General features: G+C 38.7%; 1 long non-coding RNA gene and 1 pseudogene across 3 annotated transcripts; one reads left to right on the forward strand and one right to left on the reverse strand.

Annotated features, from left to right (window-relative positions):
* The window catches only part of LOC142616249 (WAT1-related protein At5g07050-like), a 50,727-nt pseudogene that overhangs the window by 6,567 nt on the left and 18,377 nt on the right, over positions 1-25,783 (reverse strand).
* Positions 18,985-23,370, forward strand: LOC142614890 (uncharacterized). Of its 3 annotated transcripts, none has more exons than XR_012840586.1 (4): positions 18,985-19,166; positions 20,604-21,283; positions 21,956-22,049; positions 23,086-23,370. It is a non-coding gene; the product is annotated as an uncharacterized LOC142614890 (long non-coding RNA). The 3 variants fall into 3 exon arrangements; XR_012840587.1 differs by lacking the exon at positions 18,985-19,166 and adding an exon at positions 19,178-20,468; XR_012840585.1 differs by lacking the exon at positions 18,985-19,166 and having other exon boundaries at positions 19,178-21,283.

A 25,783-nucleotide genomic window follows, 5' to 3' on the forward strand; every position in this document is an offset into this window, starting at 1 on the left:
CTCTTATTTCCTAGCCTCCTATTCTTATTCATGGAAAAGAAAGGAACGCTCACCCACTCCTTCTTGTAAGGGACATATTTTTATGTAATTGACATATCATTTAATGAAATACACTTTACTTGTATTTGGGTAAATCTAAGTAGGTTCAAGATGATCATTACAAGTGGTTACATTGAAGACATGAAGATGACTCAAGAACTGCTCAAGAAAAGTGCAATCTGCAGGTCTCGATACCTCCTCGACAAAAGCTTGATCTGTCGAGATTCATTAAAGCTTCACACATGTCTCAATCTATCGAGCTTACGAGATTCAAACCATAGCCAGCAACGTTTTTATTCTAAAAGGCTATTTGTTTATGGGTTTGTATAATCCTTATTGGACTAGGAAAGCCCAAGGTTTGTGTATACCTATTTGGAATAGGAGAGCCCATTAGCTCCTATTTAAACAAGGAGGTGGAAAAAGAAAAACCTAACCCTAGAGATCTTCATAAGGTTTTCTTTTTGGAACCCTAGCCTCCTCCCATAGAAGAAAGAGTTCTTGTTGCGTTTCTTGTACGCCTTTGGGTTCTATAACCAAGCAAAGTCTCTCACACCATCATTGAAGATCTTGTTGGTGTTTCTATGTGAAGCTGTTGCAAATCAACTACACCAATCAAAGGGTTGTTGTGGACTTAGTCACGTACTGAGATTCGTACAAAGGAGTTAGTCACGTACTGGGATTCATGCATCATTGGTTAGTCACTTACTGGGATTTGTGCATTGAACGGAAAGATTGCCGCTACAATATAAGTCTAATTGGGTATTGGGGTAAGGGTTTAACTGTAGGTTGGTATTTCAAGATAGGCCCAAGGGTTTGGTAAGATTCCTTATACTTGTAAACACTTGTGATTGATAATAGTGGATTCTTGGGAGTGGTGACCTAAATATCACCCGGTAGGGTTTTGCCTCGGTGGTTTTCTTTATTCGTAAATAAATCACTCGTGTCAAATTTAATTTCCACTACATTTAGTTTAGCTGGTGATTTGTTTGTGCTACCACACCATTGCATGTAATTAATTAACTTGGGTAATTAATTAATTTGCAAGGGGTCAATACATTTTTGCCCTATCATTTCTAAAGGTGAAAGTTCCTCGGCAGGGTTAGAGTAAGGGGAGGCACAGGAAGTCTCAGATCGCCTAGCCTTTCCCTGACGAAAGCCCCGGCATACTCCCAGCCTATTCTTCCTTCAGGTTACCCATGGTGATGCTCCTCCTTCTCCTCACACCTGGGTGTTCTTTGGGCAATTTGAGTTTGCCAGTTCTACCCAAGTCCTAAACCAAAGGGAGATTTTGGACCTCGAAATCAGACGAGAATCCCAAGAAACAGTTCCTATTTTCTTTGATTTTATTCCTAGAAGGATCACTAGTTGGGTCAGTTAGGTAGATGAAGAGTTGTCTGATGGGGATTTTGCTGGGTGTTTGGAACGAGCTGGTATTCTAAAATCCGTGGTGATAACTAGGAATTTGGAAGGTTTTAGGGACGCCAAGGGTCTTAGGCATCTAGTACGTTTTTGGTCTCCTTCTCTGCACATATCTTCTTCTTTGTGGGTGAACATACCATCACTCTGGAAGATGTGGTCAACAATTTCCTTCTTCTGGTGTTTGGTGATGAAAGCCCTTTCGACATTCAGCTTTCTACTGAGGATCCCGTAGTCGAGGAGCGACTTTTCAAGCACTTTAGGGGGCGTTCCGCTTCTTCTAGTGGCAAGCCAGCCAGAATGAGAAAGTGGGTAACAACCCTTTCCAAGGAAAAGGACAAGTCTATCAGACAAGGTGGGTTCTTGGTGCTGTGGTTGAGCAAGTTCCTTTTTAGTGAGTTTCCTGGTTATGGAGTTAAGTTTGTGTTCTTTCCTTTAACCATCAGGTTTGCCCGGGGTACCAGGTATCCATTAGCCCCCACGTTCTTCGGTCATGTTTATTCTCAGTTGGACTTGCTTCATGGTGATGAAGTTGAAAGTAACTCTTGCTACACCATAACTTCATCTCTACCTTGTGTTATTCTGCAAATATTTGTGTGGGATCGTTCCCATGTTACTTTGGCAAAGTGTAGGATTTTGAAATATCTGAAGAATAAGTTTCAAGGATCCTCGGACGTTATCAAGGGGCTATGTGGCAGTTCTATAGATGGGCACCCCATAATTTTTCATTGGTCTAACCTGACAGGTAGGGGCCTCAATCTTATGGAGCTATTTAATCAAAGGGGACATTTGAGTTGGGGTTCCCCCAGAGAGTTTGGCCCTAGGTTCGCCTATGACTCTGCTTTATCTTCTTTCTTGAATTCCCCAGGGCACATCTTTGATTTGTAGCGGGGAGATGAGAGCAGTTTGGCGTACCTTTCTTGTACCAATACCACATGGTTCCCAGTCCCTTCATCTAGTAGCCCTAAGTACTCCCACTATTCTACACATCGGGTACTTAGGAAATTTGGTTTTGACCAAGATATCCCACTAGTGTTCAAGGAGGTGGTTCCTTCACTTCCTTCTTTAAATTCGTTTCTGGCCTTTTCTTACTGGTCGTAGAGAAGCTCTCAATTTGTTGTGCCAAACTCTTATCAGAAAGTCTTTGGTTCTAATGGTTTTTTTGGCTATTGGAGGAGGATTAAAAAATCCTTCTTAGACTATGTTGGTTCAAGTACAATTGGGAGGACCCCTGACCCTAATCTTTCCTCTACTCCAACTTACAACAAGCGCTTGGCTCTCCCTATTGTTGGTATTGTGTCTGTTGCGATAAGCAGTAAGACAAGCTTTGTGGAGTAGCATGCTGCTAGGGGTGGCTGGGTGTCCTATGCTAGTGACTTCCCTACTTCTTGGCCAGGGAGTGATTTGATTATTGGCTCTTCCATTGGTGTGCAGATCAAGAGAGGTGTGGTTGAAGAGATTGGTGCTGCAACTCCTATTGGCAAGGGTAAGGAGAAGAAGGTCAAGAAGGAGGCTGGCAAGAAATCTAAGGCTGAGGAGGGTGTTGAGGGTACTAAATTGGCCAAGGTACCAAGAAAAGGAAAACTACTTCAGCTCACAAGCAGCTTGTTGTCCTTGAGGACCCCGGGAAAGTGGACTCTTCTACTGCTGGAAAGGAGGTCAGCCATCCTCTCATCCTAAAGATTAGAGTGAAGACTAAGGTAGAGACTTCTATCCTTCAGTCTCCTATGGGTTCCCCAAAAGAGGTTTCTTCTGTAGCTGTTACCTCTCCAGCCCAAGGTTCTTTAGGGTCCTCTGCCATTATTCCCCGATCTCCCCAAGGATCTTCTAGGCGTACTCGTAGTAAGCAGAAGATTGCTATAGATCCTGTAGAGAGAGAGAAAGAAGGGCAAGGCCTCATTCGTTCTTTTCTCATCCTTTTTTTTTTCTTTTTAACTGACCCTTATCTTCTTTCCTTTTACTCTGTAGTCCATTTTTTCTTTACTCATGAGTGGGTTTTCATTTTGTAGTCCAAGCGTAAGTCTGATCCCAAGAAAGCAAAAAGCCCTTCCTCTACTGATGATGTGGTATGACTCTTTTGCATCCATTCCCTCTTCTTTTTTTGCCTCTTTTCTTTAGAACTTGCCTCTTCCTTCTGTTGGGCTGCCTGGCATTCCCTCTCCCTTCCCTTCTTTTGCAAGTGGAAGTGCCTCCCCCTATAGCTGGTGGTGTTTTGTCGGAGGAAGTGGTGACATCTTAGCCCCCAACTACTTCTGATGTGGAAGGGGAAGCCCCAAGTAAGGAAATGGCTGAGGAAACCGAGCAGGCTCCTGACGTGGCCAAGGGTACTGAGCCTATGCAGGCTTCCATCCCTTTAGTTGCTCAAGATCCTGGAGCTACTCGGACCCTTACCCTTGAGGATCCCACATCTGGACAGACTCCTAATCTAGCTAGAACTGTGATTGCTGAGCAAACTCTTGGACTTGTGGTAGCTAAGAAATCTGTTAGGGCTAGAACTTCATCTACAGGAATTGGTAGGTCTTATCTTGTCCTTCATTCTCTTCTAAATTCATGTGTGTCTGTATTGTTCATCTCCCTTTTTTTTAAACATTGCCTCTCTCTTCTCAGGCTGAGCCAATTCTCAAATCACCCTTGAGACTGAAATAACTAATCTCACTTTGGAGATAAGAGCCTCTAAAGGTGTGTTTCCCCTTTTTGTGATTCTGACTTTTTTCCTTTTTTTTTTTTTTGGTTTAATCATGAGACAACCATCCCTGTCCCTTCCCCCCTCTAGTGATTTTGCAAAGATTTCTCTCCCTTTTCTTCAACGTGTCATGTGCTCTTCTGTAGAGCTTCCTGAAGAGCCAAAAGGGTAGGCAGGTGGATCTCCCATGGCGGCTAAGATAGTAACCCAAGTCTAGGAGGAAATCCTTGCGCAGGAAGTTGGTACTTTATCCTTTATTCCTACTTCTTTTTCCGTTTCGCTTTCCCTTTTCTGTACCTCCCCTTACTTCATGACTTTATTAATTTTGCAGATGTTGAGATGGGGACCAAGGAGCCCAAGCCTATCTGCTAAAGAAGCCAAGGGACCCCTCCCAACTACCTAAGTTGTTGAGGTTCAAGCTGGGATCTCCCAAACCACCCTAAGGCTTGGTGGTCTTTCACTTCCTAAGGAGAAGGATACAACAATGAGGGAAACTTCAGAGATGACTATTGCAGATCCTAGCTCAGGGTTTCTTGCCTTCGTGACCTGTTTTGATTCTTTGGAGTTCAATAGTCTTCCTGCAAGTCACTTCCATCGTTTTGGGCCACCCTACGCCAGCTTCCTTCGGTTCTCTGTGCCTGCTGAAGGCTTGCCACTCCTAGAAGGATTGTTCAGAGGCCATGGGGACTTCACCAGTGGGTTTAAAGGAGGTGTATTCTTAGGGAACATTTTGATGGAGCTCCTTTATGCTGTGCTGGTTTCCTTGAAGGACACCCCATTTGGCTCTTTGTTTGAAGAGAGGCTCCTGGTGTGGAAGGGGGTGGTGTTGGATCTTATGGAGGTAAGATTCAACCTTTCCTTCTTATTGGAGTACCTTCAGTTAGTAGCTCATGCCCTTTTTCAGAGGAAAATTACCAAGGACCTTGATGCTGAGATTGTTGCTGCTAAGGAAGCTCTGGCTCGTGCCCAGAAGGTGTTGTAGGACTTGAAAACCAAGAGATAGCAGGCCCTCTCTTCCTCAGCTACTTCCTCTGCTTTTGCAGTTCCCCAAGAAGGCTCTTTGTTGGCTGGTCTCATGCCTTAGTATTTTTTTTGTAATTCAGACTGCATATTTTTTTTTGATTATGTATGAACACTTAAGTTTTTTTCCTCCTTTGTTGTGAACTTTTAGTATTTTAATGGTTTTTTTTTTTTTGCTTCTTGTACTTCCTTTTTTGTATGCTGCGTTCTTTCTTTCCCCCCCCCCCTTTTTTTTGGAGACTAAGTCCTGGACCATGGTTCTGGAAAATATATTCTATGGCAGGTCCTGGGCCAGGTACTTAGTGAATTTGCTCCTACACAGGTCCAAAGCTAGGTACTTTGGAGATTTATTCTCATCCAAGTCTTGGGTCATGAACCAGGAGGGTTCTCTTTTTTTGTAACAAGTCCTGGACCAGGTATATAGGCACCTAATTCCCAACCTAAAACCTGGACCATGTACTTGAATCATTCTGGGGAAGTCCTGGGTCATGTACTGAAAATTCTACTTTAATTCAGGTACTAACCCAAGTACTCAAATGGGATCTCGGCCAGACTTAGGCCATGGCACATATGTAATAGCTTCAAGCATAGTCATAGCTACATGTGATGTGTGTGTTTAAGCATAATCATGTCTTTTGTCAAGTTTTTTTTTTAAAAAAAAGGAAAACTTTATTATAATTCATCATAATGATTTGAAGATTTGTTTGCAAAAGGAGTGAGCCAAGTATAGAGTGGCCTTTTCACATAGATCATAAAAAAAGGTACTGAATAAAATACTTGGCAAAACAACATATGACAAAAGATACCGGGTGATAGTTCCTAATAAAATAAAGGATGATAGAAGTACTTGACAAAATGAAGGATGACAAAGGTGCTTGGGGTACCCAAAACTTCATGTGTAGTACTGCTTCAACCATTTTCCATTTATGGGACCTACTAGGGATGTCCCATCCATCCTTGCTAGGTAATAATATCCACTATCATGGGCTTCCTTAACAACATAGGGGCCTTCCCATTTTGGGTTGAACTTTAAGGGCCTTGGGATATTCTTCCTCACATGCTTTGCTGCTCTCAATACTAGCTGCCATTCTACAAAGATCCTCGGGTGGACTGCTTGCTCATATGTCTTAGCCATTTTCTACCGGTACCTTTGACTTTGCCTCCTTACAGCTTCTCGTTTCTCCTCTAGCCCTTCCAATTTCACCAGCCTTTCCTTGGTATGTGTGTCATTTACATCTCCTCGAATCTCTTCGAGTACCACCCTTGGTGTGGGGATGGTTAATTCTACTAGGTTGATGACCTCTGTCCCATAAACAAGGGAAAACGGTGAAAATCCTGTGGCTGTCTTTAGGGAGCTCCTGCATGCTTAGAGTACATCTGTTAGATGGGAACTCCACTTTCCCCCATACTCAAGTTTCATCTTCTTCAAGATCTTTAGTATTGCCCTATTGGTTGCCTCAGATTGGCCATTTCCTTAGGTGTAATAGGGTGTGGACCTCTTATGTTTGATGCGGTACTTCTCCAATAAGCTCTTCACATCCTTGTTTACAAATGGGGTCCCGTTGTCACTAATCAACCTCCTGAGTATCCCAAACCGTATGATGATGTGCTCGCGAATGAAGTTGGAAACTACTGCTCCGGTGGCCTTCTTTAAAGGGATAGCCTCTACCCATTTTGTACAGTGCTTAGTGGCTACTAGGATCCATATGTGGTCATTGGAAGGCGGGTTAATGGGCCCTATGAGATCAAGCCCCCATGTGTGGAAGGGCCACGGGGTATTCATTTCTTGTTATGCATTTGGGTGAGCGTGTATAGCAACCCCTAGTACTTGGCATTCATGACATGCTTTAACCAGCTCCTTAGAATCTTTCTTCATTGTGGGCCAATAATATCCCGGTTGCAGCAGCTGTTTATGGTGCCTCTTCTTTCCCGGGTGACTTCCATACTCTCCTAAATGAACTTCCTTCGCTGCCTCCTGGTGCTCTAAGCATCTCACGAGATCTCTGTTGTATTCTCTTTTGAACATGATCCCATTCTGTAGAAAATATCGAACAGCTAGCCTTTTGAGTTGGTGGGCTAACTTCCTGTCAGCTGGCAAGACCCCTTGAGTTAGGTACCCAATGAACGGGGTCCTCTAGTCTTCTGCAACAAACACTACGTAACTTTCCTCCTTGTCCACTGAGAGCTGGCAACCTTGACACTTTTATTGTACAATAGCAACATCTTTTTTCATGTTGGGCCAATAGTACCCCATGCACTGCATCCTCCTATATAGGCTGACTTTTTCCACGACCCCACAAGTTTGGTTGTGTAGCTCCTCCAGTTTTAGCTTTCCTTCCTTTTCACTGAAAAATTTGGACAGGATCCCTCCAGGCAGCCTCCTGTATAGGTCTCCTTCTATCATGGTATAATCTTTTATTTCCTTGATGCTCCCTCCACATTCTAACTATCCCACTTCTCTCTTTATTACACTTCTCTCTTTATTACACTTCTCCAATCTTCTTCACTTGGTTCCTCCGAGAACATCCTTTTGAGAGTTTCTATGATGGAGCTTTGCTGTTTGTTTACCCTTATTAGGGTACTTTCCTCTTTAAAAGATACTTGGGATCCCAGGGTGGCCACTGCGTAAGTCAATCGGTTCTCACTTCCACCTAAAGGTTTGGAACCTCCTTTCCACCTTTTGTGCCCAAGTGCGCTAGGATGCTAGGCTTGGCTCCCTTAATGCAAAGTCCCCTTTAACTTGAGAGAGCACAAGGTTGGAATCCCTCAACATTCTCATGTGTTTAATTCCCATACCAAGTGCTATTGTTAGCCTGGTCAAGTGCACCTTATACTCAACAGCATTATTTGAGTAAGGGAACTCTAGTTTGAAGGAGAATGGCACGGTGTCCCCATCTTCGTAGCTTAGTACAACTCCTATGCCATTTGAACCTATTGTTGCTAACCTGTCAAACCTCATAGTCCACTTCCTTCCTAGGAGTTCTACCATCGTTACTTCTCCCAGGATTTCCTCACTCAGTGGGCACTCCTCTTCCACAGGGAACTAGGCTAGCCGATCTACTATGGCCTAACTCTTGATAGCCTTGGGGTTCCTTAAGCCTATATCATATTGGGAAAGCAGTACTAGCCATTGGGCCACCCTTCCGGTTAGCAAGGGCTAATGGAGGTGGGCTTTTATAGGATGAGATTTTGTCATTAGGAGAATCTGATGGGCTGAGAAGTATCATTTCAGCCTTTGAGATGCATAAATTACCACCAAGCATGCTCTTTCTATATTAGGATACCTTGTTTCCATGTCCTTCAAAGCCTTGCTCACATAATAAATGGGCTATTCATTTCCTTTATCATCTTTCTGAGCTAGCAATGCCCTAATTGCCTGAGAATTGGATTCCAAATATAATAACAGATGCCTCCTACGTACTGGTGCTTGTAAGGTAAGCAGATGGTTCATGATCTGTTGGATCCTTTGGAAGGCTTCTTGTTGTTCAGTTTCCCATGTGAACTCAACTCCCTTTTCAATAGTTTAGATAATCCCCTAGTGACCAAAGCTAGGCCCGGTACAAATCTTCTGATGTAAGAGACCTTTCTTAGGAAACTTTTGCGCTCTTTGACCATCGTGGGCCTCTTCATGGTTGCTATTGTAGTGGCCTTGGCTGGATCCACACTTATGCCTCTGTGATGTACTAGGAACCCAAGGAACTTTCCAACAGATATCCAAAGGCACACTTCAGGGGGTTCATGCACAACTTGTACATTCTGCATCTTTCAAAAACTTGTTCAAGGACTTGGAAGTGTCTTGCCTAGGTTTTTGATTTTACCACAACATCATCTACGTAATCTTCCATCTCTTGAAAGATGGTTGTAATAGAAGATGGCTGTCATGGTACGCTGGTACGTGGCCCCTGCATTTTGAAGGCCAAAAGGCATCACAGTATAATAGAAGTTCCCAATCGGGGTCCTGAATGTTGTTTTCTTGGCGTCCTTGGCAGCCATTCGAATTTGATTGTACTAACTATACCCATCCATGAAGGAGAACATGGAACTTCCTGCAACTGAGTTTACGAGGAGATTGATGTTGGGTAAAGGAAATTCATCCTTTAGGCATGCTTTGTTTAAGTTGCGAAAATCCATACAACACCGGATTTGGTCATTCTTTTTCTTCACGGGAACTATGTTGGAAAGCCATTTAGGGTGTTGGATAGGCTTGATGAATCATGTTACCAACAACTTCTTAACTTCTTGAGTGATTAGAGCCTTTACCTTAGTGTGAAAAATCTTGGCTAGTTGGATTACTAGGTTAATTCCAGGATCTACATTAAGAGAATGGACCACCAACCCGGGATCTAGGCCAAGCATCTTGTCATATGTCCATGAAAACACATCTACGCATAGTTTTAGTAATTCCACTAGCTACTCCTTTTCCTTTGTTGATAATTGGCTGCTAATAAAAACAAGTCTTGGGGTTCTTGGGTCAGCCCCCAAGTTTACTTCTTCCAACTCTTCTTTGGGCTGAATCTGTGCTTCCTTCTCCATGTCTTTTGGGATCTCCTCTTGAGCCATCATGTAGTCTGGTGGTTTGGGACCCTCCTGCAGAGTGCATTCAGGTCTCACGTACCTTTATAAGCGATATATCAACCTGCCTTCGGGTTCGGACTACTACACACTCTCGGGATCCTAAGGAAATAGCCTCTTTCCTTTGCCTCTTCCTGTCTAGGAGATCCCTCAGATTGCAGGTGCTACCCCTTCTTCTTCTTTTTCTTCTAAGACAGGTCCACTTGGGATCCCTAGTGTGGGACATTCATAATCTGGTGCTAACTCATCATAGAACACAGTTTCTATAAAGTTCACTTCTCCTTGATTGAAGGGATTTGGGTTGGTAGGGATCCTTTTGGGTCTCCCATTTAGCCTCCCTTTCACACATTGGTGGTACGTTGATAGAATTAGGCGGTGCTTGTGGACCCAAGGTTTCCCCAACAAGATATCGTAAGAAACCTCTAAGTTGATCACATGGAAGCGAGCCAAGGCTACTATTGGGCCTACCCTTAGGGCCAACTGCACATATCATTCAGTAGATTCTGCAGCTCCTCCAAATCATGTTATTTCCACAGGAGCTCCCAGGATCCTCTTGCCAGCCATGCTAACAGCCTCCAAGGTACTCAGGGCAATGAGGTTGAGTGAAGCTCCAATATCTATCAATGCTCTTCTGACTTGAATACCATCTATGGTGGCTGTCAAATAAAGGGGTCTTCGATGGTCTGGGTACTCAACCTCCATATCTTTATCCATGAAGGTTATTACATTAGTTTTTTCCAAGAAAGCTATACTTGCATAAGATTCCGATGTGAAGCATTCCACCCCTGAGTCTGCTGCTATGCTTATGAGGGATTCTGTTGCGATCCTTCATGCCTCTAGTCCAAATCCCAGCTAGTTGAACATGGACCTGAACTTGGGGTTCTTTTAAAGGGTCTTAACTGTGTTGGGATGGAAGGATCCGTCTGACTCTTTTGTCTTTGCATTAGTCGGGTTCCCGTAAATCACCATAGCCACTACCCCTTTTCCTTTGTGGTTGGGCAAAGGGTTCCTTTGTACCTTAAGTTTTCACTGGGTAAGCTCTAGAGTCCCTTCCCTCAGCTTCTTATGAAAAAGTCTCCGAAGGGTCCAACAATCCTTAGTGGAAAGTTTAAAATAGTTGTGGATCCTGCAAAATAAAAGGTTCTTCCTCTCCTCTTCAGTAGGTGGTCTTGACACAGTGAATGGCCTGACAACTCCATCTCTAATCCACTTATCTAGGACGTGGTTCATCTCTTCTATAGCACATGGGATCATAGGTGGTTCCTCTATCACTTTTCCTTCAGGTTTCTTCCTCTTTTCCCCTACCGAGTCTGTCATGGCCTAAGAGATCGGTACCCGTTTGTTTTCATAGTTAGTGTTGTCCTCCTAGTTCTTTATAGTAAATCTACGAATTGGGTTACCCACAGGTTCTCCAAATTAAGTCTATAATCAAAGAGCATGTTAGATATGTAGATCTTCATAAGCTTCGTTTCTTCATAGTCTCTATAACAATCTAAGGAGACATCTTTGAATCTTTTGATGAACTGGACAGGATCCTTCCTAGGCTTTTGCTTCACCATCTGAAGGCTTTGAAAAATGGCTTTATCTTCGCCTAGGTAGTACTTTACACAAAATCTCTCCATCATCTCATCCCAAGTCTTGATGGACCAGGGCCTCAAGGTGATGTACCATGTATATGCTTTGTCTACTAGGGATTTAGCAAACTTCTTAAACATAATTCTTTGTCCCTAGCATAGGGACCCATAGAGTGAATAAATTTGCTCACGTGCTCTACAACACTCCCATTTTGTCTTATCAATTGGATGGAATTTTAAGGGTTCATACCCTTTGGGATGGGGCTTGCTAAGGAGCTCTGTTGGGAAAGGGGGATCCCAAGAGAATTGCTTAGGATCCCTAAGAGCTTCTCCCTTTCTTGTTCAAGAAGGTCATTCACATCTGCTAGGGTGAGATATTGGGGATTACCTCCCCCTCCTACTGCTGACCCTCCCTCTCTTGGTTGACCAGCAGAGCGGCATTGTCTCAGATCTCCTGGGTTCTTCCTTCTTTGAAGAGATGGATCTCCTACTGGAGGTCCTTCATCATCTCTGCCATTCGGGCCATAGGGTCTGGTTCTCGCATCTCACGCCTTGGCCTTAAGGCAATTTCGTGTTTAGCCAAAGGTACCTCATTCCTTTGCCTAGAAGCCAATTAATTTTCTCCCACGGGCTTTGATGCCGTAAGTGGTAGGTTAGTACCCTTGTTGTTCCTTAGCCTTGAAGCCATGCTTTGTGAAGGGGCTGCTTTTTCCCTCTTTTTTGCCCAGTCTCTAGTGAAGTCGCCTAAAAATATGGGTTCCTTTTTTAGTTAGTACCCAAACCCAAGTAGCGACAAGGGTCCTGGGTCCCTAAAGAGTTTTATATTCGTTTGTTAGTGGATTGAGCTTGGTTCACTGCAGCTATAATGAGATAATTACAAACCAATTTGTGCACAAAATATGGACCCTACTACACATACACATTCATACATACAAACATATACATATTGTAAAATAAGTGGCTAATGAACAATAACTAATCATTTAAAAACTGCAAATAATCATTTTAAAATCAAATAATCATTATATTGAAATTTTTAGTACATTGGACCCTATTTCTCACTGGGATATGCCATGAGGTTCAAATAGGTTCAAAAGTCACAAACTTAGATAGCTCTTTGTAGGCTTCCAAGACTTGTAAAGTTCGAATCTCCTTGAATCGAAGTGTATCCTCAAGCACTTATCATAGGATCGCATGCAGTATTTCTCTCTTTTCTCTGTTTTCTAAGGTTTAATGACTCTTTCTAATCTTCTTTTTGCCCTAATTAATTGTTACTGAATGAGTTTTCCTGAGGGCTTGATCCCCCTTTTATAGTACCTTCCTAGGGTATTTGGTGTGCCATTGATTCCCCCTATTTGTTGCCTTGGGTATCAAAACCAATGTTGTGTCAGCAACATTGATGGTTGATCATTTCCTCATTTTCTCACTACATTCTTCTTTTGAGGTTTCCCTCCCAAAAGTCCCCAATTGACCTTCCTCTTTTGGGGGTTTTGGGGGCTGACTTTTAATCCCTTTTTCCAAAGCTTCTAGAAAAACTTTTTTAGAACCCCTTTTAGTTGCCTCAACCCTTGTCTATTTATCTAAATAGGTAGATTCCCTCCTGTCAGGCTGAAAGATCCCCAACCACCTTCCTTCATGGTTCACCTTGTTGCTCTTCCTAAGGTACTAGGCTTCCCTTCATCAGGTTCTGGTTCCTAAGTCATCATCTATTTCCAAAGCCTTTTCTTCTAAGTTGCAGGTGGCTGATGCGACATGTCTTTCTTCGTTCCTTATGTCCATGAGCATGCTTCCCTAAGCTGTCCATTTCTCAGCTGATTCTTTCCTACACTTCCCAAGGACCCCCTCCCTAGTTCTAGCAACTACAAAGTGTCCTGGTCTAGTTTTTGTCTGGGCTCCCTAGGAGCTTTTCTCACCAAGGCTGGGCCAAGCTTCCTTTGCTTTTTTCTTCTTTTTCTAAGGCCTAGGGCTCACCTATTCATGAGCTTGGGCTTCCTTTTACCCATTTTAAAAGGGCCTTGGCTCACGGATTGGGCCTTTCTCATCTTTGAGGACCCATTAGTTTTGGATTTTAATACTTGTAATATTTTGGACCCTAACACATTGTTATGAACTGTTACTTATTCTCTCCTGGTCTTCTCTCTCTTCTATTTAAGATTCTCCCTCCTTTATTGAATGTTTATGTTCATGCTAGGATCTTTGAATTCTATTCAAAGTGATTGTGCAAACATCCACACATAGCCATATAAAACTTGAAACCCCTAAAAAATCCTGATCACAAAGCATAAACACATATTCATAATCATTCATACACCAACAAGAACACTATATTAGACCAATTTTAAGACAACCCAAATAAATAAATAAAACCCACAAATCCACATATCACCATATCACCATATCCAAACCCCACCTTTCAAACCCAAATAAAAAATCACCAAATCCTTTATCACCAAAAGTAAACCCAATCCCTAAATCAACCAAGGCCCGAACTAGCTAAGAAGGAAGAGAAAGATCAACGTCCAGTGGTGGTGCTACCGGTGTGATTCGTTGCCTATGCTAGTGGCAGAGGTCATGAGTCTCCGCCAAAATTCCCTTTGACGTTTCGTACACAAACCCAAACACAAACAGAAACCAAACCCAAACATAAACACAAATGCGAACTTTCTCTTCCATGGTCGAGGAACACCAAAGCTAGTGTCGGTAGCACCTGATCAGAGCCTTCAATGAGGAACAACAGTTGTGTGGTGAAAAGAAGCTTGAAAATTCCTATCCAACTATCTTCATGGCACTAATTCGAAGTGAGAGTGCAAGATGGTAATGGAAATACAAGGATTTTGGCCATAGCCAAAACTTAAGAGAGGGAGTCTTCATCCGCTGTGGGTAAGAGAGATAGAGAGAGCGTCGGAGAGAGAGAGAAAGAGCGTCAGAGAGAGAGAAGGGAGGAGAAGCTGAGAATAAGTAATGATCCTAAACAACGTTTCTGGACCAAATTGTGTTTAGAAACCAAGTTTGTCAATTTTGAAAAATTTTGGACCTTGTTGGCACTAGCCCGAATCTCAGAGTAGTTTACTAAAATTTACCCTAGTCTTTTTGGGTCATGCATACATTAGCTGGCTCAAGCATATAGACTACTAAGACAATAGCTTAAGACCCTGCGCTTTTAACTAATAGTATAATTTAATATATTAATGTGTACATTTTAATTAAGGGCCCTTTACACACAATAATTATGTCTTTTGTATTGGCCACGAATGCATTGTGTATTCAAAATGCCTTCACATTTACCATTATTTCATTTTGAAATTTTAACAAAACCTATCAATTTATCTACAGGCCAACTAGCACAAGTTTACACACATAACACAGCTCTACTCTTTACCTTTTTAAAAAAAAACTAATTAACACAAGACTACTAGAGTAGAGTCCTGTATTCATTTATGGCATTATCACCTTACATCAAGTCATCAACCGATCAAATTTTTTCTCAAAAAAGAAGAAGAAAACACCATCAACCAATTTGTTCCTATGTTAATTTTTTTTTTCAATTAGTTTGACTTTTCTCATTTCCATTGGTACCTACTGATTTTTAATTTTTTCTAAAAAATATTTCCATTGTATTTTTCAGATATATTTTCATTAGTTATCCTTCTAGAGTAATTTACTTTGTATTAGTACTAATTTATTTAGTTAAGTGCTAATAAATACTTTCTAAAAAAAAAAGTGATAAATAAATGTTTATTTGTGAATATTTAGAGTCTAAAGTGATCACATCATTATAAATTTGCAGTCTTGCCTTTGATCAGGTTTCTATTGTTCTATATTTTAAATTTTATTTTAGTTAAATTATAATGTTTTATTATTATAAATTGTGTTTCATTTATTTAGAAATATTTCTTAATTATAAATGTCTACTAGAAAATATACAAGTAGATACGAAAAAAAAGAGAAAATTTGAAAAATAAACAAAACACAACATAAAATTTGGGTGAAAATATAATACATGGACAAGAAATTCATCAAAAGGAGTTCGAAGATAATGAAATTATACAACAAAATATATATTAATGAAACAGTCATAATAATGTTCAATCGAAAAGAAATTTTAGCGAAACTTAAATACAAAAACTTAATTAGTGATTTTGCATCTCAAAAATAAAAAAAAAAATATTTTAAATAAAAGGTTAAAAATTAGATAAATATTATTTAATCAATATTAAAGTGTAAGGCCCACGTAAGCCATAGGCTCCAAAATTTGTTGAGCCAGCCCTAGAGGAATCGGTAGGTCTAGTACCAAACTTCTTAGTTTGTGACAAATATCTTCAAGTAGCACTTTCTATATGTATGTTTACTTTTTTTTTTTTTTTTTACTTTTTATCTTTGTAATTCCATGGCCTTTAATAGGAAAACTTTTTTTTTATTTTCAAGATATTTTTTATCACCTGTAAGATGTAGAATACTGAGTATGAAAGGTTTGAAATGATGAGCATGAATGATCCCAATTTTTGTCCATGGATGCTTATGAGGAGACAGTTTGATGTGAGTGTTGAGTATGTATTGAAACCACAACAATGCCCTTGTATAGGGTCATTAGTGTAGCCCCAGCGAACGCAACAACTGTTCCAAATATCTTTGCTTGTGAACCGCGTTGGGATATGTCTAACTTCTCCATCCTGAATTCAGAAATTAAGCATAACTTGTAAGTGTTGTAAGAAATATGAGTTATAAGAAAGCCTAGATTAGGATATAAAAGATACAATATGGTCCAAATCCTTATTTTATTAGGATTTTTATTATAAATAGAAAGCCTAGTACAGTTGTTTTACTCTATATTTCATTATATTATAAATAAAAAGCCTAGTACAATATGAGTTATAAGAAATATGGGTCCAAATCCTTATTTTATTAGGATTTTTATTATAAATAGAAAGCCTAGTACAGTTGTTTTACATACAATAATTCTATATTTCTCTATTATTATAAAGTCTTTTGCCAATGCATATCACTACAAGAAAATCGAACTATTGCATCGGGTTTTTTGCAGTGGTTGTGAAAAGTGTCGTTATATGTCATGTGTTGCGGCACTTTTTTGGCCTGTCTCTGTAGATGAGATATATTGCGGCGTTTCATTGGACCGCCGTAATAGATGTAGCCTTTTGTAGTGTACTATAGCAGCGCTATATAAATCACTGCAATATACATGTTTTAGCGGCGTTAAACTTAGCTATAGCAGCACTCCATAAACCCACTGCAATAAATATATCCTTTTGCAGATACTATTGCGGCGGTATAGAAAACCGCCGCAATATATAAGTTTTAATGGCATTTTTGTTACTTATAGCGGCGGGTTAGATGACCGCCGCAATAGATACTTTTTTGCAGCGTTGTTTCGTAGTTATAGCGGAATAGACCTTTTAATTGTCTGTGCCTGGTCCAATGTATCCCTCTGTTGTTTTGGCCTAAGCTCCATTTTTCCTTTTCATTTCCCTCCTTTTTCATTTTCAAATACTCTCTCTCTCTCTCTGTTGTTAGCTCTAACAAAAACCCACACACTAACGTCCTTCACCGACTGTGATTAGCTGCCATCACCACTACCAACAGTAACCAAAAATATAAATTGCCAAAAAACCCAACAGATTAGATGGATTCGTGAAACCCACCGCCGGCGGATACCAAATTTTGAATCAGCAAGGTGCAATTATGGTTGTTGTTCAAATATGCTTTACAAGACAAATTAAGAACGCAAGTTACAGTATTTCATTTAACATTTTTATTTCTATTTTCTAATATCTTGCAAAGTTTAAAATTTTCCCACATTTTCCCACTAGCCAAACCGGGAAATAGAGAACACAAACATCAATCTTCCAACCACTGCCATGCATCCTTGCCGCCACACATCCTCACTCTCAAAACCTAGCTTGGGTCTCTCTCTATTAGCATTCACTGCCACCGCTCGCTGATTGAAGCCCCAAGAAGCCATCGAGGCTTGGACAAAGGCAAATGCTTGGCTTTTGCCATTGACGGTGCCAACGAAGCGAGGTAAAAATTAGTTTTTTTCTTTTCTTTTTTAATCTCAATGATATCAAATTTTCTTTTTTGGGTAATTAGTCTTTTTTTTTTTTTGAATTGTATTGCTAATACTTGAACTGGGTCTTAGGGAACTTTGCTAATAAATTGTAAATTTGTTTGTGCTTTGCAAAATTTACAGAGCTATGTAGGTGTTCTCTATTTTAATTTTTCAAAAGATTAAAAAAGAAAAATAAAATTTAGCAGTTGCTAAAAATAATATAAAATGAGAATTTCTTTTAGGGTATAAAATTGGATTAGTCAATTTGAAATGTATGATATCAACAAAAAAAAAAAAAAAAAAGGTTTAAAATCAATGTTTTTTTGGGTGAAAAATCATTTTTTTTTGGAGATGTTGAGATGGTTGACTGGGAATATAAGAGTGACTTTCAACAACAATTAAGTGCATTTGTTGTTTTAGATTAGTCAACATAAAATGGTTGTTTATGATTATGGATATAACCAATTTATGGTCACAAGCTTTTTGAAGCAGTTGGATATAAGAATTCGTGGAGTTTAATTGAGTATGAATTGTGTACACAAATCTCAAATCCAAAACACCAAAACACATTGAGACCAAAACCAAGCAATTAACAAAACCCACCCCATGACTCACCCCCGGATCCAACTAAGCACCACTTCCGCAACCACCAACCACCAACCACCATGGATGAACAAGGTAGAAAGAGAGAGACCCATTGAGTGAGAGACCCGCTAAGATAGAGACATTGATTTGAGTGAAAGAGAGAATGGAGCACCAATCTTTGAGAGAGAGACATCGATCTGAGTGAGGTAGAGAAACCCACTAGTTTGATACAGAAAGAAACCGATCTAAGAGAGGAGTTTGAGACATTTGGGTCTGATTTTGAGCAATATTGAGAGATAGAGAGAGTATATCGATGAGCGATGAACGAAGAGCAAAGATGATAGTGCTCGGTCATGGAGTTAGAGAGAGATTTGGTGTTGGCAGTGTGATGAGCTAAGATGGCAGTGTTTGGTCATGGAGTTAGAGAGAGATCTGATAGTTTTGGAAGAGAGAGAGAGAGAGAGAGTGTGTGTGTGTGTGTGTGTGTGTCTTAGAAGAGTTGGAGACCGGTTTGAGAATGAGGTTTCGGAGTTGAAGTTTTTCTTTTGAGTGTGCGATTATGTGAGAACATGCTTAATAGAATGTTATTTTGATTAATTGTTATTGATCTAAGAATATGAGTTATATTTTGGGAAGAAAACAAAAAACATAAACATGTTCTTCCAAAAAATTAATAATAATGAAAGGAATAAAAAAAATTAATCTAATTATCTTATTTTATTTTTTAAAAAAAATTTAGAAATTCAAAAAAAAAATTATGTGATTTATTATTTATTTAAATACTAACGTGGACTTTTTAATATGTTAAATAATTTTTTTAAATACTTTTTAAATGGTCATGTTAGCAATTAGCATAGAACACATTTTTTATTTTATGGACAAAAAATGATAAAATAAAAAAGTAAAAACCAAAATAAAAATGACCCGCAGGGACAAAAGTGCATTTGCACATTTTATGGACACATTTTTTTTCATTTCTCCTTTTTTTTTTTTCTCTCTCTCAGTCTCTCTCTCGCTCTGTATCTCACGCACGCACGCTGCACTCTATCTCTCACACACACTAGGCGCCATCGATCACTCACACACACACACACCTGCTGAGCAAAGCCCAGCCCTGCACCTGCCGGCGCCGAGCCCAACCAGGCCATCGCAACGACGCCGCCAACAAAGCTTGCAATCTCACCTCCATCTCTATCCTTCCTCCTCGAGCCAGGTTTTAACTTTCCTTCACAAACTCGCTCTGTTTGGTTTCCTTGAATATGCAGGAAAATGTTAAGCATCAAAATTTTGAAATGTTTAAACTAATGAACATTTTCTTCATATTCTATCTCAATTTTGATTGTTTTCTTTAATACGTGGTATAGTTTGCAAATTAATTAGGGCTTTTTAGTCTGCTTTTGTTTTGGGTTTGAATTTTCATCATTCAGATTGTAATTGATGGTTTCCATTATATTGATTCCTGGTGCTTGTAGCAGTATTGATGAGTTTCCTTTTATCAATTTTCATATTTTTGGGTAAAACGGATTTCATTGTAAAACAGATTTCTTTCTTTTTGGAGTGGCGGTACCACTTACACTCACTTACCCACTGCATGGCTCTAAGGCTTTATGATGAATATGAATATGTACTTTACACGGGGAATCCATTGTTCCCTCTCCTTTTCTCTCACTACTTTCTTTCTCTGTCATAGCCATTCAGATCCTTGAGATTTCATTCCCCCCACATTCTCTCTCTTCCTTCCTTGTGGCTTATATAAAAACAGAAAATAAAGACTCATACTTCACAAACCAATTTGCAAATATTGAATTTTGAGATTACAAATAGGTGAAACCCCTTGAGACCCTTTTCTTTTTTCTCTTTTTGGCTGCTAGTTTCTTGGATTCTGTGGGTTTATTTTGTGTTTTTGGGTGTTTTCTGAAGTGGGTTTTTCATTCTATTCTTGTTCTTGTATTATAGGAGTGACTTTTTTCTAATTTCAAGTTACTCAAAGTTTCAGAATTTTCTTTCTTGCAATGTGTTTGTTGGTTTATTTGAGTGAAAATGTGTTCCTTTGGAGTTAGAATTTGGGACTGAATGAACAACAATAAGGCTGCTGGTGCTTTTAGTTTGTGGAAATGGGGTTTTTCAAATTGACACAGTGGTAGACCCCATTTGCTTGCCTCGTTCAATTCTGTGGATCCCATTATCTGAGTTATCTTTTTGTGCCTGCCTTATTGTTCTTCTGTTTTGTTTTTATTTTTATTTGATGTGTCTTCTATTTCTACAGATGCCAACCTTGTGGAGAAGTTATTTTTAAGAAGTTTTATTCAATGGGAGTTTAATTAGTTCTGCTTAACATGGTGAAATCTGTTATATAGACATTGCTATATTGTCAAAAGAAAAACACTTCGTTTCTTACTTATTGAGTTGAGCATGTAGTCTTTTGGTTTATTACATTGTTGCCATTGCCTTCGATTGTTAGTTTGTTACCACCTTCCATGTCATGCCAGTTAACACAGGAAAAGTATCAGCTACAGTATGTCATAGACTTTTCACTTTTAAATTTGCTGCTTCTTAAGTCTTAACATATTGCATTTTATGTTGCTATTGAAACTATGAAGTCCCTTTATTTTGAAAAAGAGGTACCTGACCCTGGGAACTTGTCTTTTAGACACTGAACAGATTCTCATGTATAGCTCTGGCTGGTGTAGCAACGGAGTATCTCTTATATGGAGTTGCTGAGGGAGGCCTTGCTGCATTAAATAGGGTTTATAATAATTTACATGCTAATAGTTTTGCCATGACAATATTTTGTGTGCAAAGAGAGGAAGAAGTATGCAACTATCCATGTTACTAACTGAACTTCTCTTTCAGACATCTAATTGACTCGATCCCCACTAACATGTAACAATAAAACTTTAAACTGAATTTAAGAGAAATAACTTGAAAATATATATATCTTTATTTATCCAAATTGAACCCCTAAACAACACTAAGCAATTCCTGATGAATATTATGTGTATGGAAAAATTTAATTGCTTTTTCATTATTTTGTGGTATTAGTTTCAGTCTTCAAAAAAATTATATGAGATCTTAAACCACCTTTTATCAATCCATTGTTTAATTTCTTTGAAAGGTGAGATCAATTATGTCTTAGTGATGTGTGTATTGTTTTTGTCTTTTTGTAAACTTCAAAATATATTTGTTAATTATTAGATTTCTAGGTTAGGAAATTAAGGATTGGTGTTCTCACTGTGGTGTCAGTGGTCATGTTGCTGATAAGTGCTATGAGTTGCACAGTTATCCACCTGGTTACAAATTCAAGGGCTAGACTCATGCTGCAACTCTCAGGTAATGACTTTTCTCCTTACAGTTCACCTAATATGAAACATTCAGTTTTTTCGAGTGAATAGAAGGGCTTTTACACAAAAGGATTGGGTGATAGATATGCTACTGATCATATGGTACATTAGTCCCATTTGGGAACAACTTATTTAGGATAAAAGTTAAATAAAATAAGTAGGTGATTCATGTGGAAACCACAAATATTAGAAAAAATAAGCAAAAGTTAAATAAAATAAGTAGGTGACTCACCTGAGACTTGCAAATAGTAGGAAAAATAAGCAATAAGATAACTTATAAGTGCATCCCAAATGGGCACTAAATATGCATTTGACATCAGCTTTTTTTTTTTTTTTTTTTTTCTAAAAGTGTTAAAATATACGTACACTAATGATGCATATGGGTGTGTTGTTCTTTTTCATTGAAAAGTACTTATCTATATTTTCTCTATTCATGTTTGATATTGTTAGTATATCAGAATGTTATCTCCTTTGTTAGCGTACAGTTGGACTTAATTTTCTCTTTTGGGTGATAATCATAGAGTTTTATAGGGGCTAGTATGGTATCCTTGTTTGATTTACGCTTTATGTGTATGCATGTGTGCATGCACGTGCTCAGTTAATTTGAACCTTGGTTTACATTTTAATATATTTCTAACCTTATTTTTTGTCTTTTTTGTAGAGCTAAGTGATGCACCTCTTGCACCTACTGCTTTTGAGGCTTTTGTAAAAGTTCCAAACTTCCTGTGGCCTCATACTCAAATTTATTGTACAAGGTATTGTTTTCAATTGGGCTTTCTAAATGCCAAGATTTTTTCACTCGGTTTTAGAATATGCACTATTTGGTACTTGAATTTCTTTATTAAGCCTCCTTGATTGGTCAAGGAGAGGACTGTTAGATGAATTTGTAATCCACATGTAACTTGCAAATGATTCTAGCTTATACCGGAAGAATGATGGTTTCTAGTTCATGTATCAATCTGAGTTTTTGAGGAACAATGATTTTATCTAAATAAATACATTATTAACATTGGTTATTTGCCTTGACTAAATGGATTTGGTTCCTACGAAGCAAAAAGTTGGTCAGAATAGGAAAATATATTTGATGTGCATGACCCTCTATTTGTGTTTCCTATGTCATGAAGTTTTTAAGTGAATGGTATGCCTTGAGTTCATTTTTTAGTCCTAATGACTTCAATTTTGTCTCTGGGAAGTGAAGGATCACCCTTTTTGCAAAGGGTCATTATTAATGAAACAAATTAAGCTTTGTGTAAAGCAAATCATTGTTGATACTCATTCATTATTTGTAATAATGATACTCAAATGACCCTTTTTAACTAAGGTATTATTATATATTCTGGGACAGTCTTTGATAAGAGCATATGTGCTAACTCATATGCTCTTAATATAGGATGAATGGCATTTTATGAAGAATTGAACTTTTTACTTTTCATTAATAATTGTGTCTTTAGAACCAAGACACTTTTTTGGGACATGGAGAGTCTATGTCATGCTATATGCTAATGGTGTTGCAGTGGAGAAATAGCTGATAAAATTAAATGAAGTAGCCCAACTAAATACATAGAATCATATCAAGCCCCAAACAAAATCATGGAAAAGTCCTAACAAGCTTGACGAGCTAATATTTATATGCACTTATTGAGTAATCTTGGTTTGTATGCACTTATTGAATGAGCAAGATGAAAAGTCCTAAATCTCTAATATTTTCTTGTCATTCTATTCCATTTATATGCACTTATTGAGTAATCTTGGTTTGTATGTATGACGTTCCTCTGGTCCAACAATCTCTAGCTCTCAAAAAATCATCAGCTGCATCCCATCAACCAAGTAATCTTGGTGTTCGATGACTTTTTGTGTACAAAGAACTACATTTGAACAACCACATTTTTTGGAAGTGTTGAAGGATATTTTTAAACACTTGGGAACTTTGATTATGGTATTAGCTTAATTTAAGCAGTAGTTTTATTCAAAGGACCACATTTTTTCTTTTTTTGTTAATCTTATGATGATGGTTATAGATAATGTTATGTATTTGATAATATATTTCTATGTTAATATAATGTTAGTTTGGAGACATTTGTGGTGTTGTTAATTAGTTACATTTGAGGTATTGTCATAGTAGAACTAAAATTATTACAGGTTCTTTGTAATAGGACTGTGGTTTTAAAACCTAGGGGAAATTTTTTTTTTGACCTCTAGCAGCGGGCAAAAAGCACCGCTAAAGGTCTAAAATTATGTGTTGAAGGATACTTTTAAACACTTGGGAACTTTGATTATGAATTAGCTTAATTTAAGCGGTAGTTTTATTCAAAGGACCACATTTTTTTTTTTTTTGTTAATCTTATGATGATGGTTATAGATAATGTTATGTATTCGATAATATATTTTTATGTTAATATAATGTTAGTTTGGAGACATTTGTGGTGTTGTTAATTAGTTACATTTGTGGTATTATCTTAGTAGAATTAAAATTATTACAAGTTCTTTGTAATAGGACTGTGGTTTTAAAACCTAGGGGAAATTTTTTTTTTGACCTCTAGCAGCTGGCAAAAAGCACTGCTAAAGGTCTAAATTTATGTTATAATTGAAGCCTTATAGTGGTGTTTATAGCCTACAGCTAAAGCTTCACACATATAATGGCGGTTGTAACCGCACCTAAAAGGTGCATATGTTTTATTGTACATGAAGCCCTATAGTAGCGCTTATCGCTCGCCGCTAAAGGTTGTCACCTATAGCGGTGCACATATTTCGTTGCCAAAGGTCAATTGACCCGAATTCTAATTTCATATGGAACCAAAATTGATGCTAAATGGTAGATCTATTGCGGCATTTTTTGTTATCGTCACAATAGATCTATAGTGGCACCGCAACAATGGCGGGAAGAAACATCGCAATAGCATCTGCCGCTAAGGTCAAATATACCTTTAGTGACGCTTTTTTGGACTTTAGCGGCATTTTTTGCCCGCCGCAATAGTTCATTTTTCTTTTGTAGTATATGTTGATCATGGCACGTTTGGTTTACTGTAATAGATTTTGTAATGAAATGGTTATTCATGTGGGATAGCCATTTGAATATTTGATTGCATCTTACAAGGAATAATTGGATTAGTATTATGGCAAATAAGTTGATCTTGATATAATTTTTAGAAGATTATGTTGACTACGTGTACAAAATTAATTTGAGATAGTCAGCAAAAGATTGGCTTTGGTATTAATATTGTTGGTAATCTAGTACTGGTTAAGGCTTGTTTATCTTAAGTTGGACTTATTGCAAAAAAAAAAAAGAAGATATATTTCATGGACAATGAATCAATTCATGGTAATTGCATTAAATTCCTATTCTTACTTAGTTGCCTATATGGGTTTTCATGGTGTAATTAAAATGAAAGCCTACGACAATGAAATAATTTTGAATTCTTTATCCACAGATGAATAACAGTTTGTTGAGTACCAAAATTTGACAAGAAAGTCTATTCCATGAAAAGTAAAGAAAGACCATGGGCCTTGACAAAAGAATGCCCAACTCGTGAAGTTAAGAAGGACCATGAAGGCCTAAAGACCCAAAAAGAAGGAAAAAGAAAGAAAAAGAAAAAATAGAAGGGGACCCAGACTTAGCCCACGAGTGGGATCTCCATCATCTCGGAAGCAGATCCTTTGACAGAGCCTAGGAGATCCTGAGAAGGATGTGGACGGCTTAGAAGATCCTAAGAAGGACGTGGGTGACCCAGAAGATAGAATAAACCACTCATAGGTATCCTTGAAAGAAGGAAAGATTCGTTAGATATCTTGTTGAAATCAAGAGGTAGAGAGAAGTGAAAGGGATGAGTGGTATCCTTGGGTTTAGTACTTGACATAGGAATCGAGGGATCTCGGTCACCCATTACATTGAATATCCCACATATTCCTTTGACTTTCCAGGAAGACATCTTCCGTTTGTAGCTAAAGCCAAATACTCTTTTGAGCTATAATTTCCAAACTAAGCTAAAACTCTGCCCAAGGAACTCCTTTAGATTCTGTTAGATGACATGGTTTTACCCAACAGACTGAGGAGATCCTCTCCAGGGGTACTAGATCATGTCCACTATAAAAGGAACACCAAAACATAATAGAGGGGTTAGTTTAGGGGAAATGGGGAAGAGTTCCAAAAATTCAAACCGATAATTCTGAGAATTCTAAGAGTTCAGCAAGGGAGAGGGGACAAAGAAAGAATAAAATAAGAGAGCCAAGGAAGTAGACTTCGTCCCATATCCTTGAAACCCTTCAAAATATCATTTAGACTTCAAAGAAACATATACAAAAATATGCACACATTAGATATCACTCTCTTCCACAAAATCCTCCTCACCTGACTATCTTGGAAGGAGATGTCCAAGCAAAGCTACTTGGACTTGAGTTCCAAATCCCACAAGTCTTGTGCCAAAAGTACTAAGTTCGTGAGAATTGAGGCCAGAATCCTCGTGGCTGACTCATTTTCATGAAGATCATTTAC

The sequence above is a fragment of the Castanea sativa genome, chromosome 11 (assembly GCF_040712315.1).
Source record: "Castanea sativa cultivar Marrone di Chiusa Pesio chromosome 11, ASM4071231v1".
In the NCBI taxonomy this organism is placed as follows: Eukaryota; Viridiplantae; Streptophyta; class Magnoliopsida; order Fagales; family Fagaceae; genus Castanea; species Castanea sativa.